Source organism: Plectropomus leopardus, chromosome 12 (assembly GCF_026936395.1).
Source record: "Plectropomus leopardus strain MGB_pleo_1.0 chromosome 12, ASM2693639v1, whole genome shotgun sequence".
NCBI lineage: Eukaryota > Metazoa > Chordata > Actinopteri > Perciformes > Serranidae > Plectropomus > Plectropomus leopardus.
This window is the reverse complement of record NC_142187.1, coordinates 17221455-17232270: the sequence shown is the minus strand read 5'-3', so window position 1 is coordinate 17232270 and position 10816 is coordinate 17221455. Positions and strand designations below refer to the sequence as shown.

The following is a 10816-nucleotide window of genomic DNA, read 5'->3' as shown; positions in this document are numbered from 1 at the left end:
TAATATACAATGTTTTTCAATGTCTGCAATTTTCAATCACTGTGAGAAAAATGAAAAATATTTAAGCCTTAAAACTTAGGGTTGATGTTTGTACATGTTCACTTCAGTTCAAATCAGCATGTTGGCTGATACGTATATTTCATTTTAAAGCCAATATCGTCCATTCCTATGATGTGCCTCTATTATCATGCATCCCTAATAAACAAAGATTAAGGATTAATATAGTTTATTTTGGTGCCTCTTAATGTACAATGGCACTTAGCTCACACTAGAAAAAAGTTAGGTGGCCACCCAGCCCTCTTTTGAGGGCCAGATTTGGCCCATTGGCCATAAGTTGTGTATCAGTGCTCGAGTGTCATCATTAGGTCATAATTTGTTTAATATTCCTGTTCATGACTAAATACTTGTGTAACCTGCCTCAGCTCTAACTGCTAATGGTAAAAGACTGGGAGATACAGATATTTATTTCATCAGTGCATTAATCACCTTGTGGACCAGTAGTCAGAAGTTTAGGTCGCTACAGGAGAAAGGGTGTATTAGCAAAATGCAATGAGTGACCGAGTAAGGAACCTCACACACATCAAAGGCACGTTTTTAAGTGTGTTGTATTGTATTAAATAAGAAATGCAGTTGTAGAAAAAATAAATGACATAAAAACAATTTTAGCTTTCAGCTCTTCAGACATGAAGTATCAACCACAGTCCTCAATAAATCAGTCTTTTTTTCCTTAAATAAATCACAGTCCCTGTGTAAATTCCAGTTCTCTGTTTTTTTTTGGGATGGCTCACAACTACTGAGGTCCTGTTCTACCTTTACAGACACAAGAAGAATCCCCAGTAGAAGATGTCTTGCAGATCAACACAGGAATCCATACAAGGGAACGGAAAGAAAAAGACCCGGCCTATAAAGGCCAAAAACAGGGTTACTGTGTTATTCCCATAAACAAAATATACTTTTAAATTTAAATAAATACATATAAACACACAATTTTGTGCATATACTTTGTAACACAGCTTCTTAATAATTACTTTAACCACTTTTTACTGTAAACTCAATGAACTGAATACATTTCTCAGTATTAACATGAAGCAAACCAGCTGAACATCTCTTTCCCTCTTTTATCTTTTTTTTCCTACTGCCACTCACTTAAAAAAAACACAGAATGAGGGCAAATGTAAACAAAACACTGTAATATAAAACATTTTTTAACCACCACATTCATGGAAATAATGCCTCATTGATCCATATTAACATTAGCAGAAGCAACACATTTCACTCGATTTATCAGACTAACTTCAGTAAAGTTACTCACCAGAGGCTCACAGTTCATGTACACACACACACTCCAGGCACAGGCACAATACACGGCTCTCATCAGTCCAGGATCCCGCTTTTAAGAGACAGGGACATGGGAGTTCAGTAACGTGTAACCTCTACAATTTTAGCAATGGACGTGGCTAACGACTGAGTTAGCGCTAATGCTAATCAACACAACTCACGTTCTCCTCCGCTTCTGTTGTGAAACACACGGGTCCGCTTCATCTACCCACGGCAACAAGGGAAGGCTCCACTCTCTGCTCTGACAATAAAAGTAACTTAAACTAAAATATCTGGCCCTTCTCAGACAAAAATCGGCATAGTCCGCAACAGGAAGTTAGCACACACCGCTACCTCGAGACGATCCGACAGAGAGAGAGAAAAACGGAAACGCCCAGGCACGCACGCTGGTGGCGCTCTGATTGTCATACACTATCACGCCGAACTCCTCCATGTCACCCGAATCTTTACACTTCCAGAAAGGCACATTCACCACACTTAAAATGAAATAAAAGTCTCTTTTAAAAACAGATACATGAACTTGTGTGTATTGATCTTTTTAATCTATTTATTAACATATTTATGATTTTAACCATAATCCTATTTATTCATTTTATGCAAGACTGTAACTTATCTGTCACAGGGAAAAAAAATATGAATTTATTAATTTATTGGTTAATTAATCAACTGGAACTGGACTGTTACTAAGGCCTGGTAACCTGGGTTACACCCTCCCTCCTAAAGGTGTGTATGTCCCATTACACCCATATGACTACGTGAAGTGGCCTTTGGGGATCTTTGAGGAGTATCTGCATAGCCATGGTTCTGGAGGGCATCGGCAAAGGCAAGGTTGAGGCCTTGAAGAGTGACTGGACTATAGACAGCAAGGGATTTCCCAATTGACCATACTGCAGTCGCTCAGGCTGTTCTTCAGCTTCTGGGAACGCTCTGGGAACACTGTCACTCACTCTCTCCCATAATGACTGGAGAGGTTCTTCTCCCAGGCATCCCAACTGCTGTTCCTTCATTGGTTCTGTCCACTGACACGCCCTCACAAGGTTTGTGGACAAAGCATCCTTCATCCTTGCTGCTGTCACTGAATGACAGGTCTGAGAAAACAGGAAGACTTTCATCCATGATGTTTGGTTCTGGGGCAGACCACATGCTCATCTGGACAGGTAAGGTTTCATCTCTTCCCTTGAAACATCAGGGGGGTGTCCTGGGATTTCCCAAACAGAGCTCTCCTCACTTTGGGGTCATCAATTTCTTCATGCGCCTGAGATGACCTCAGCTTTCGGATCCACAACTGCTGAGCTTCTTTCCATCCAGAACCGCTTGATCTGTTAGAGCTTGGCTCATTTGCATCCCCGGGAGCTGGAGGTTCCTCTGATTTAGATGAAATGATCTCCACGGGTATCCACTGTACGGTTCCTCCTTCAGGTGCACATCCCTTCCCTCTGTCCTGTTTCTCCATGCTCAGTGTCTCTTTTTCCTACCAGGCTCGACAGGAGCAGGAAGTCACCAACTGAAGTCTGGATTGGTTGTTTTGTCTCTCAAGGTGTCTCTCCCTTGCAGGTGTCAGCTCTGGCCGGGTCAAAAGTCGGTCTCGATGAAGTCAGTGTCCAGTGTCTCCAGGTAAGTAGTAATGGTAGTCAATGTCTTCGACTCTGAATTGTCATCTCCACCTCAGACTCATGTGACTTCCATTCTGACTGTCTCTTGTTCTAGGTCTGCTGATGGCCTGCTTCGAGGTTGCTCAGGCTCAGCAACAGGTAAGAATCCACACGGCAGCAGAAGGTCACGGTGTAAGGTGAAGCGGTTGTCCTTCCTTTCCCTCTGGCTTGACAGTATACACAGGTAGGTCGCCAGCACGCTGACCACCACGCACGCCTGGTTCCCATTTGTCGGCCAACTTGTGTTTCCTCTTATCCGAACGCCTCCTGACAAGGACACGATCTCCTGTCTCCAGAGTGGACTCAACGACTCTCCTGTCAAACCGTTGCTTGTTGGCGTCAGCTGTCTTTTTGAGGCGCTCTCCATGGCAACTCGGTAGCTTTCCCTAGGCGTCCCTTTAAATCATGCACATACTGGGAATGTGACTGGGTTCACAGCTGGAGGGTAGACCTAATGCCAAATCAACTGGAAGCCGTGGTTGTCTGCCAAACATTAGTTCGTAGGGGCTGAACTGGTCACGTGTTCCGCTGCAGTTATAATACGCGGCACCAGAGGCTTGACAAATTCTTTCCAATGGGATTTGTCCTTGTTTTCAGAGTGCCCAACATCTGGAGGAGGGTCCTATTGAATCGCCTCCACTGGATTCCCTCTGGGGTGATAAGGGGTAGTCCTGACCTTCTGGATGCCATGATGGAGCACAGTTCTTTTATGGTACGAGATTCGAAATCTGGACCCTGGTCACTCAGAAGCTTTTCTGGAAACCCATAATGCACCAGGAAGTTTTCCCACAAGCACTTAGCCACTGTCGGGGCTTTTTGGTTCCGTGTTGGTATCGCCATTGCATATTTAGTGAAATGGTCCGTCAGCACCAATATATCCTTTGTAAAGTTGCGTCAGGCTCCACCGACAGGAAGTCCATGCAGACCAGCCTCCAAGGGGCCTGCTACCTTGATATTACACAGAGGGGCTGCCCTTTCGGCTGAGTCTTCCGGCGCACGCAGCTGCTTCACACACCTTGATCTTCTGTTTCCACACAGGCGGACATTCTAGGCTTTCAATAGAAGCGTGACCTCACGAGGTCGAGGGTCCGCTCTATGCCTAGATGACCTAGATCATCATGTAGGCCTTTCAGTGCTGTGGCTCTGAGTTCAGTTGGTAGAACCAGCTGGTGCGTGACTGGCCCATGTTCTTGCCGTGCTCTGTATAACACTCCACCTTTCAGCTCTAGACGCTTCCATTCTCTGAGCCACAAAACAAGATCTGGAAATTCGTGTCTCAGGGCAGGTGAGGCATGTCTCCAGACTCCTTGTGCTCAATGACCACTCTGAGATTGTGATCGGCGCAGCTTTGCTCCCATCTCCTCTTCAGTCCAATGACCAATGACAGGGAGTCCATGGTTATCCTCCTGCTGGAAACCACTGGGCAGAGCATCGGAATGGACGGCGAGGGACTCAACAAGTGTGACTGGTGGACATGTGGAGTTTTGTGAGACCACTCAACATCATGCTTCTCACATATGGCTTTCACCGCATCTGAAGAACAACATTTGGAGTCTCCTGCCCTCCAGGTAATGTAGAGTGAACTGTTTAATCCTCTCACGCTCTTTCCTCGACACAGCATCATCCTGGAGCTCTCCATGTGGTCCCATTTAGAAAGTCCGCTCTGCATCCTGATTCTGATTCCCTGCTCTATACTGAGCTTGAAGTTGTATGTCGATAGAGCTGACAACCACCTGTAGCTCGTGGCGCCCAATCAAGGGAAGTCAGGATGTAAGTTAAGGGTTACTGTCAGTAACAACAGTGAAGTCGGTACTACAAGTAATCACTAAACTTAGCTGTGACCGCCTTCACTTTAGTGCAAGGAACTCCAATTTATGAGCAGGTATTTCCACTTTTCACAGCCCTCTGCTCAAGGAAGCTATAGCCCTCATCTGTCCGCCTTGTTCTTGGTAGAAGGCCAAGCACTAAGCCCTGTCGTGTTTAAGGCCAGTGTGAAGGAGGTAATGCGGAGGCTGGGGTTCGTGAAATCCCAAGACAGGTGCGGTGGTGAGCTTGTCAATGATCTCTTCAACGCCTTCTGACATTCTGGAGTCCACCTCTTCCCAAAAGGACTCTTTTGATGGAAGTACAGGTGAGTTTTCCTTTCCTTGACTGTGTTTCCTGAGAGGTGGGTACCCGGCTGTGAGGTCATTTAGGGTTTGATGATCTTGAGTAGTTCCCCCCAAACAGTCCGTAGTACTCCGAGAAACCCAGGTAGGAGCGTAGCTGTTTGAGGTTCTCTGGTACTGGCCAGGTCTTTAACGCCTCAATCTTCTGTGGGTCTGTACCCATGCTCGGACACAATATGGCCAAGGTAATTTAACCGAGGTTTGGAAAACTTACATTTTTTCAGATGACAACTTCAACCTGCATTTTTAAGTCGGTTGAGGACCTGCAGTAATCTTGACTCATGTTGCTCAGGGTATCAGAGAAGACTATGACATCGCCGATGAAACCAGCGCTTCTCATGTTGAGATCGCCACACATCTCTCCATCAATCGCTGAAAAGTACTTGGCGCTATAACCCCCTGGGGCATTCTATTGAATTCCCAAAAGCCCAGTGGGCATACCAACGCAGTCTTCTGTTTATCAGCCTCTTCCATTTCGACTTGGTAATAGCCCCATTTTAAATCAAGGACTGAGAACTCCGAGCCAGTCAAGAGAGAACACTTCCTCCAAGTTTGGCAGAGCGATGCATCTCTTATGGTCTGGGAGTTGAGTTTCAAGTCAGCATGCACAACCTCACAGAACCATCTTTCTTCCAGACGACAACAATGGGAGATGCAAAGGGGACTCAGACTCGCTGATGACACCAGAATCTAGCAGTTCTTGAAGATGTTTCTGACTGCATCAACTTCATGTGGATGGATAGTTCTGGGTCGGTGTTTGAAAGGGGTGTTGTCACTCAAGTTGATGTGATGCTTTACCTTGCTGGTATGACCAAAGTCCATGTGTGTTGAGAGAAGACTTCAGGCATGCTATTGAGCAGCCTGGTGATTCGCTTCTTTCCACTCTGGTGGTAAGGGGACTCCCAAAATCGAACTCCATCCTCTTGGTTTTCAGGAGTGGTTGAATCGGCTGGGGCTCCTTTCCCCATCACCTGTCGAACAGCATGAATCTCAGCCAACACGGTCCTTGGAGGGATGGTGATGTCGTGTTGGGTCTCATTCCTCAGCAGGATTGACATTGAGCAAGGGCGCTTGACAGGTAAGGTGCACAGGAGCTAGCCACCAGCAGTCCGCCAGGAAGAGACTACACAGACGCTGCCCACAACAACCCACTTATCCTTGTGAGCACCACTCATGTGAACCTGCCCTTCCACAGTGACGGTGTTGCCTGGGCTAACCACTTGGCGGGTGTTGTTTCCTTGCTTTGATCAGCCCCAGAGCTCCAGTACTGCCTGCTTTTTTCCAGACTTCAAGGATTTTCAAACCACTCTGTAGCCAGGAAAAGATGACTGAGGGCAACAATCGTGCTCTTCAACATAGCTGGAGTAAAGGACATCTAATGAGTTGGTGCCAATGAGGATTTGAGGCACACTGCTCACATCAGGAACAACCAACACCAATGTAGGGACTTCAGTCTCCCTTGCCCAAAACTCCTCTGGAAACATCAGGTTGAGTTCTACGACCCAAGGTAAGGCACAGCCCCTCCATTGGCTCCTCTACTTGCAGCTCTACATCCAAAAGATCATCCAAGGATTTCAAGGAATGATGGGAGAGGTGGGTCTGGAAAAATGACAGCTGGATGGTGGTCACCTGAGACCCCAGATCTAGCAGGCAGTTAGCTTCATGGCCTTCAATGATGACTTGAGCAGTGCACTTTGTTCCAACCAGCCTGGGCGGTAGTATGGTGGAGGAGGTGTTAGCATTACCACACTTGCTAGCCACTGCTTTGTCTTTCTAGGGCGCTTTGGTTGATCTTTCAGTCCCGTTTGCCCTGCAACAGGGGCTTCTAGTAGTTTAACTGCTGGATGCCAGCACTGCCATTTTGCTGATCCCATTGTCTTTGTCTCTCTTTCAGCAGCTGTCTCTTTTCCTCGACCAGAAGAGGATTGGGCTCACTCGCAGTTGACCGCCAGGTGAGCGCCTTTCACCGCAGCGAAACAATACCATGGACGGGGCCTACTGTTTGCTGTCGACCTAATTTGAACTGGACTGTGTGCTCAATCTCTTGTTAGGTGACTGGTGTCGAAAGCTGTGATGGAGGAGTCTCTTGAGAATGCAGGCGATAGTATCTGTTGGCTCTGGACTTGGGCTGAGTTACCTGTGCTTGAGAAGAGCAAGCTGATGTTTCAATGCTTTAATCTCTGTTGCTTCTTGGTGCTCACTTAGTTCCATGACTTTCTTCATATCAGCTACTTGTGCTTGAAACGCCAGCAACCTGTCTTTTTCAATGTGCTGATTTCAGTCGTGTCAGGACAGTTAACTTTGGCTTTACGTGGAGTTGTAGTCTGCATGGCAGCCACCCGCGCTTTGTATCTCGTTAAGTTGTTTCTGTAAGACTTCAGCATCAGTTGCGCTCTCTCAGGTGTGGCACAACTGCATGCTGCTAACTGCTGTGCTGCAGCTCTGAACTTTGGGACAGCAGGACCTGGTTTGTGTAGCCCAAGGTGTCTTTTTCATGCATCATATTTACCTGCCTGTTTGTCTTCTTCTGTCCTGACGAGGGAGCACTAGTTCGGGCGAAGGAGGGCGGTGCAATTGTTTTCCGCTTCCAGCTGGAGATCAGCGATCAATCCATCATTCCAGCAGCCTCAAACAGAACTGCTTTCAGGAGGTAGCGGTTTCGTTTCGCCTTCTCTGCGATGCCACCACGCCTGACTGCAGCACTCAGGGCAACTTGCAAGCGGTTCAGATAGTCAGATGGCTTCTCATCATTGTTCTTGCAGTGTCCCCATAAACTTGGCCAACAGCTCATCTCCGCCCCTCCACAGAGCCATAGACTGAATCAAGCAGCTGAAGGTACATTGATGGCAAGGCTTGAGGGCTGACATGCTTGATGACGCCAGTAGCTGAGGCAAGACTGCTAAGATCTTGCGGGTTCTGCAGGTCAGACATGGAAGGATCTGTTAAGAACAAGTCAACATTGGCTCTCCAGGTATCGTAATCAAGTTCACTGTTTGACGGGAGACTTGCCAGAGAAGGGTCTGAGGCGGAAATGAAGAGTGCATGGGAGACATAGCTTCATTAGCTCGCATGACATGTTCAACCAATGCACTGCTGTACAGCAGGAGGATTAACATCATTCATGGTAGTAGTGAACGTGTGATCGTAGCACTGTCATCATTACTACTGGCTTTGATAGACAGAGACGCTGGACGTTGAGCTGCTCATGTTAGCAGTCATGCGCAGATGGAGCGGCTGTCAACACAACAGGCTGCGACTGACCATTCACACTGGTAGGTATGATCGCTACCTGTGGGCTCTGAGCAGCGCCTCGAGCCTTGCAAAGCTGGTGTTGATGCTGCTTGGACATCACCTCTCAAACCACACTGATTAACGCCTGGGTGAAGGAGACGGTGGGAATGACAGTTGGCAGGCCCTGACACCTCAGGTGAGACAGAGCCAAGAAGGAGAGAGGGCTGTTGCATGACCTGTGATGACACTGTAATATCTTGCCCAGTTGCATCAGAGGTGTTTATTTGAGAGTCTTCGACTGGTGCAGTGTCAGCAGGAGATTCACGCCTTTCCTGCACTTATCTTCATCAGTTCTGCTTGGAGTACACTTTCAAATGACTTTCCACACTTATTTGCAATGGCTTGCAGTTCCTCAAGATACCCCTCTTTGGTGGCGCTGCTAGCAGTGCTAGTGTAAACACTATCTAAGGAGCGCACTTTAAAGGTGACATTTGCATCTGCTGAGCTGAGATAGTTTTTGGCAGTAGGGTTCTAAATGTTTGCATTGCAGAGCTATTTGCAAATTCCACAATGGAGCAGAGATGATATTCTGATTCTGGATCATCAATAACTAGCACTCTGTTAATAGGGTCAGAAGCGCTTAAGTGGCTGCCTCAAGCTCCTCATCAACTACAGTTTGAGTTAACCCATAAACAATAACTGAGTTACTTAACATTTATCTTTTTCATCTTCCACTATATCCATTTTACTGTATTTCTTTACTTTTAATCGTGGTCACTCAATAATACTCCACTTTCTCCTGGCTGGCTCGCCAAGTTTCTGTAACCTGCTCCTCAGCTCTAACTGCTAATGGTAAAAGACTGGGAGATACAGATATTTATTTCATCAGTGCATTAATCACCTTGTGGACCAGTAGTCAGAAGTTTAGGGTCGCTACAGGAGAAAGGGTGTATTAGCAAAATGCAATGAGTGACCGAGTGAACCTCACACACATCAAAGGCACGTTTTAAGTGTGTTGTATTGTATTAAATAAGAAATGCAGTTGTAAAAAAATAAAATGACATAAAAACAATTTAGCTTTCAGCTCTTCAGACATGAAGTATCAACCACAGTCCTCAATAAATCAGTCTTTTTTTCCTTAAATAAATCACAGTCCCTGTGTAAATTCCAGTTCTCTGTTTTTTTTGGGATGGCTCGCCACAACTACTGAGGTCCCGTTCTACCTTTACAGACACAGGAAGAATCTCAGTAGAAGATGTCTTGCAGATCAACACAGGAATCCATACAAGGAACGGAAAGAAAAGACCCGCCTATAAAGGCTAAAACAGGGTTACTGTGTTATTCTATAAACAAAATATACTTTTAAATTTAAATAAATACATATAAACACACAATTTTGTGCATATACTTTGTAACACAGCTTTAATAATTACTTTAACCACTTTTACTGTAAACTCAATGAACTGAATACATTTCAGTATTAACATGAAGCAAAACCAGCTGAACATCTCTTTCCCTCTTTTATCTTTTTTTCCTACTGCCACTCACTTAAAAAAAAACACAGAATGAGGGCAAATGTAAAACAAAACACTGTAATATAAAACATTTTTAACCACCACATTCATGGAAATAATGCCTCATTGATCCATATTAACATTAGCAGAAGCAACACATTTCACTCGATTTATCAGACTAACTTCAGTAAAAGTTACTCACCAGAGGCTCACAGTTCATGTACACACACACACTCCAGGCACAGGGCACAATACACGGCTCTCATCAGTCCAGGATCCCGCTTTTTAAGAGACAGGGACATGGGAGTTCAGTAACGTGTAACCTCTACAATTTTAGCAATGGACGTGGCTAACGACTGGAGTTAGCGCCGAATGCTAATCACCACAACTCACGGTCTCCTCCGCTTCTGTTGTGAAACACACGGTCCGCTCATCTACCCACGGCAACAAGGGAAGGCTCCAATTCTGCTCTGACAATAAAAGTAACTTAAACTTAAAATATCTGGCCCTCTCAGACAAAAAAATCGGCATAGTCCGCAACAGGAAGTTAGCACACCGCTACCTCGGAGACGCATCCGACAGAGAGAGAGAAAACGGAAACGCCCAGGCACGTACGCCCTGGTGGCGTCCTGATTGGTTACACTATCACGCTTAACTCCTCATGTCACCCGAATCTTTTACACTTCCAGAAAGGCACATTCACCACACTTAAAATGAAATAAAATACTCTTTTAAAAACAGATACATGAACTTGTGTGTATTGATCTTTTTAATCTATTTATTAACATATTTATGATTTTTAACCATAAATCCTATTTATTCATTTTATGCAAGACTGTAACTTATCTGTCACAGGAAAAAAAAATATGAATTTATTAATTTATTGGTTTAATTAATCAACTGGTGAACTGGA

The 10816-nt window shown here is 45.4% G+C and overlaps 1 long non-coding RNA gene across 1 annotated transcript; it reads right to left on the bottom strand.

The window, feature by feature from the left end:
• Positions 1-803: 803 nt before the first annotated feature.
• On the bottom strand, positions 804-10410 carry LOC148188072 (uncharacterized). The gene is made up of 3 exons (XR_015778190.1): positions 10297-10410; positions 10106-10184; positions 804-901 (listed from the first exon to the last, which is right to left on the bottom strand). It is a non-coding gene; the product is annotated as an uncharacterized LOC148188072 (long non-coding RNA).
• Between the last annotated feature and the right edge of the window lie 406 nt (positions 10411-10816).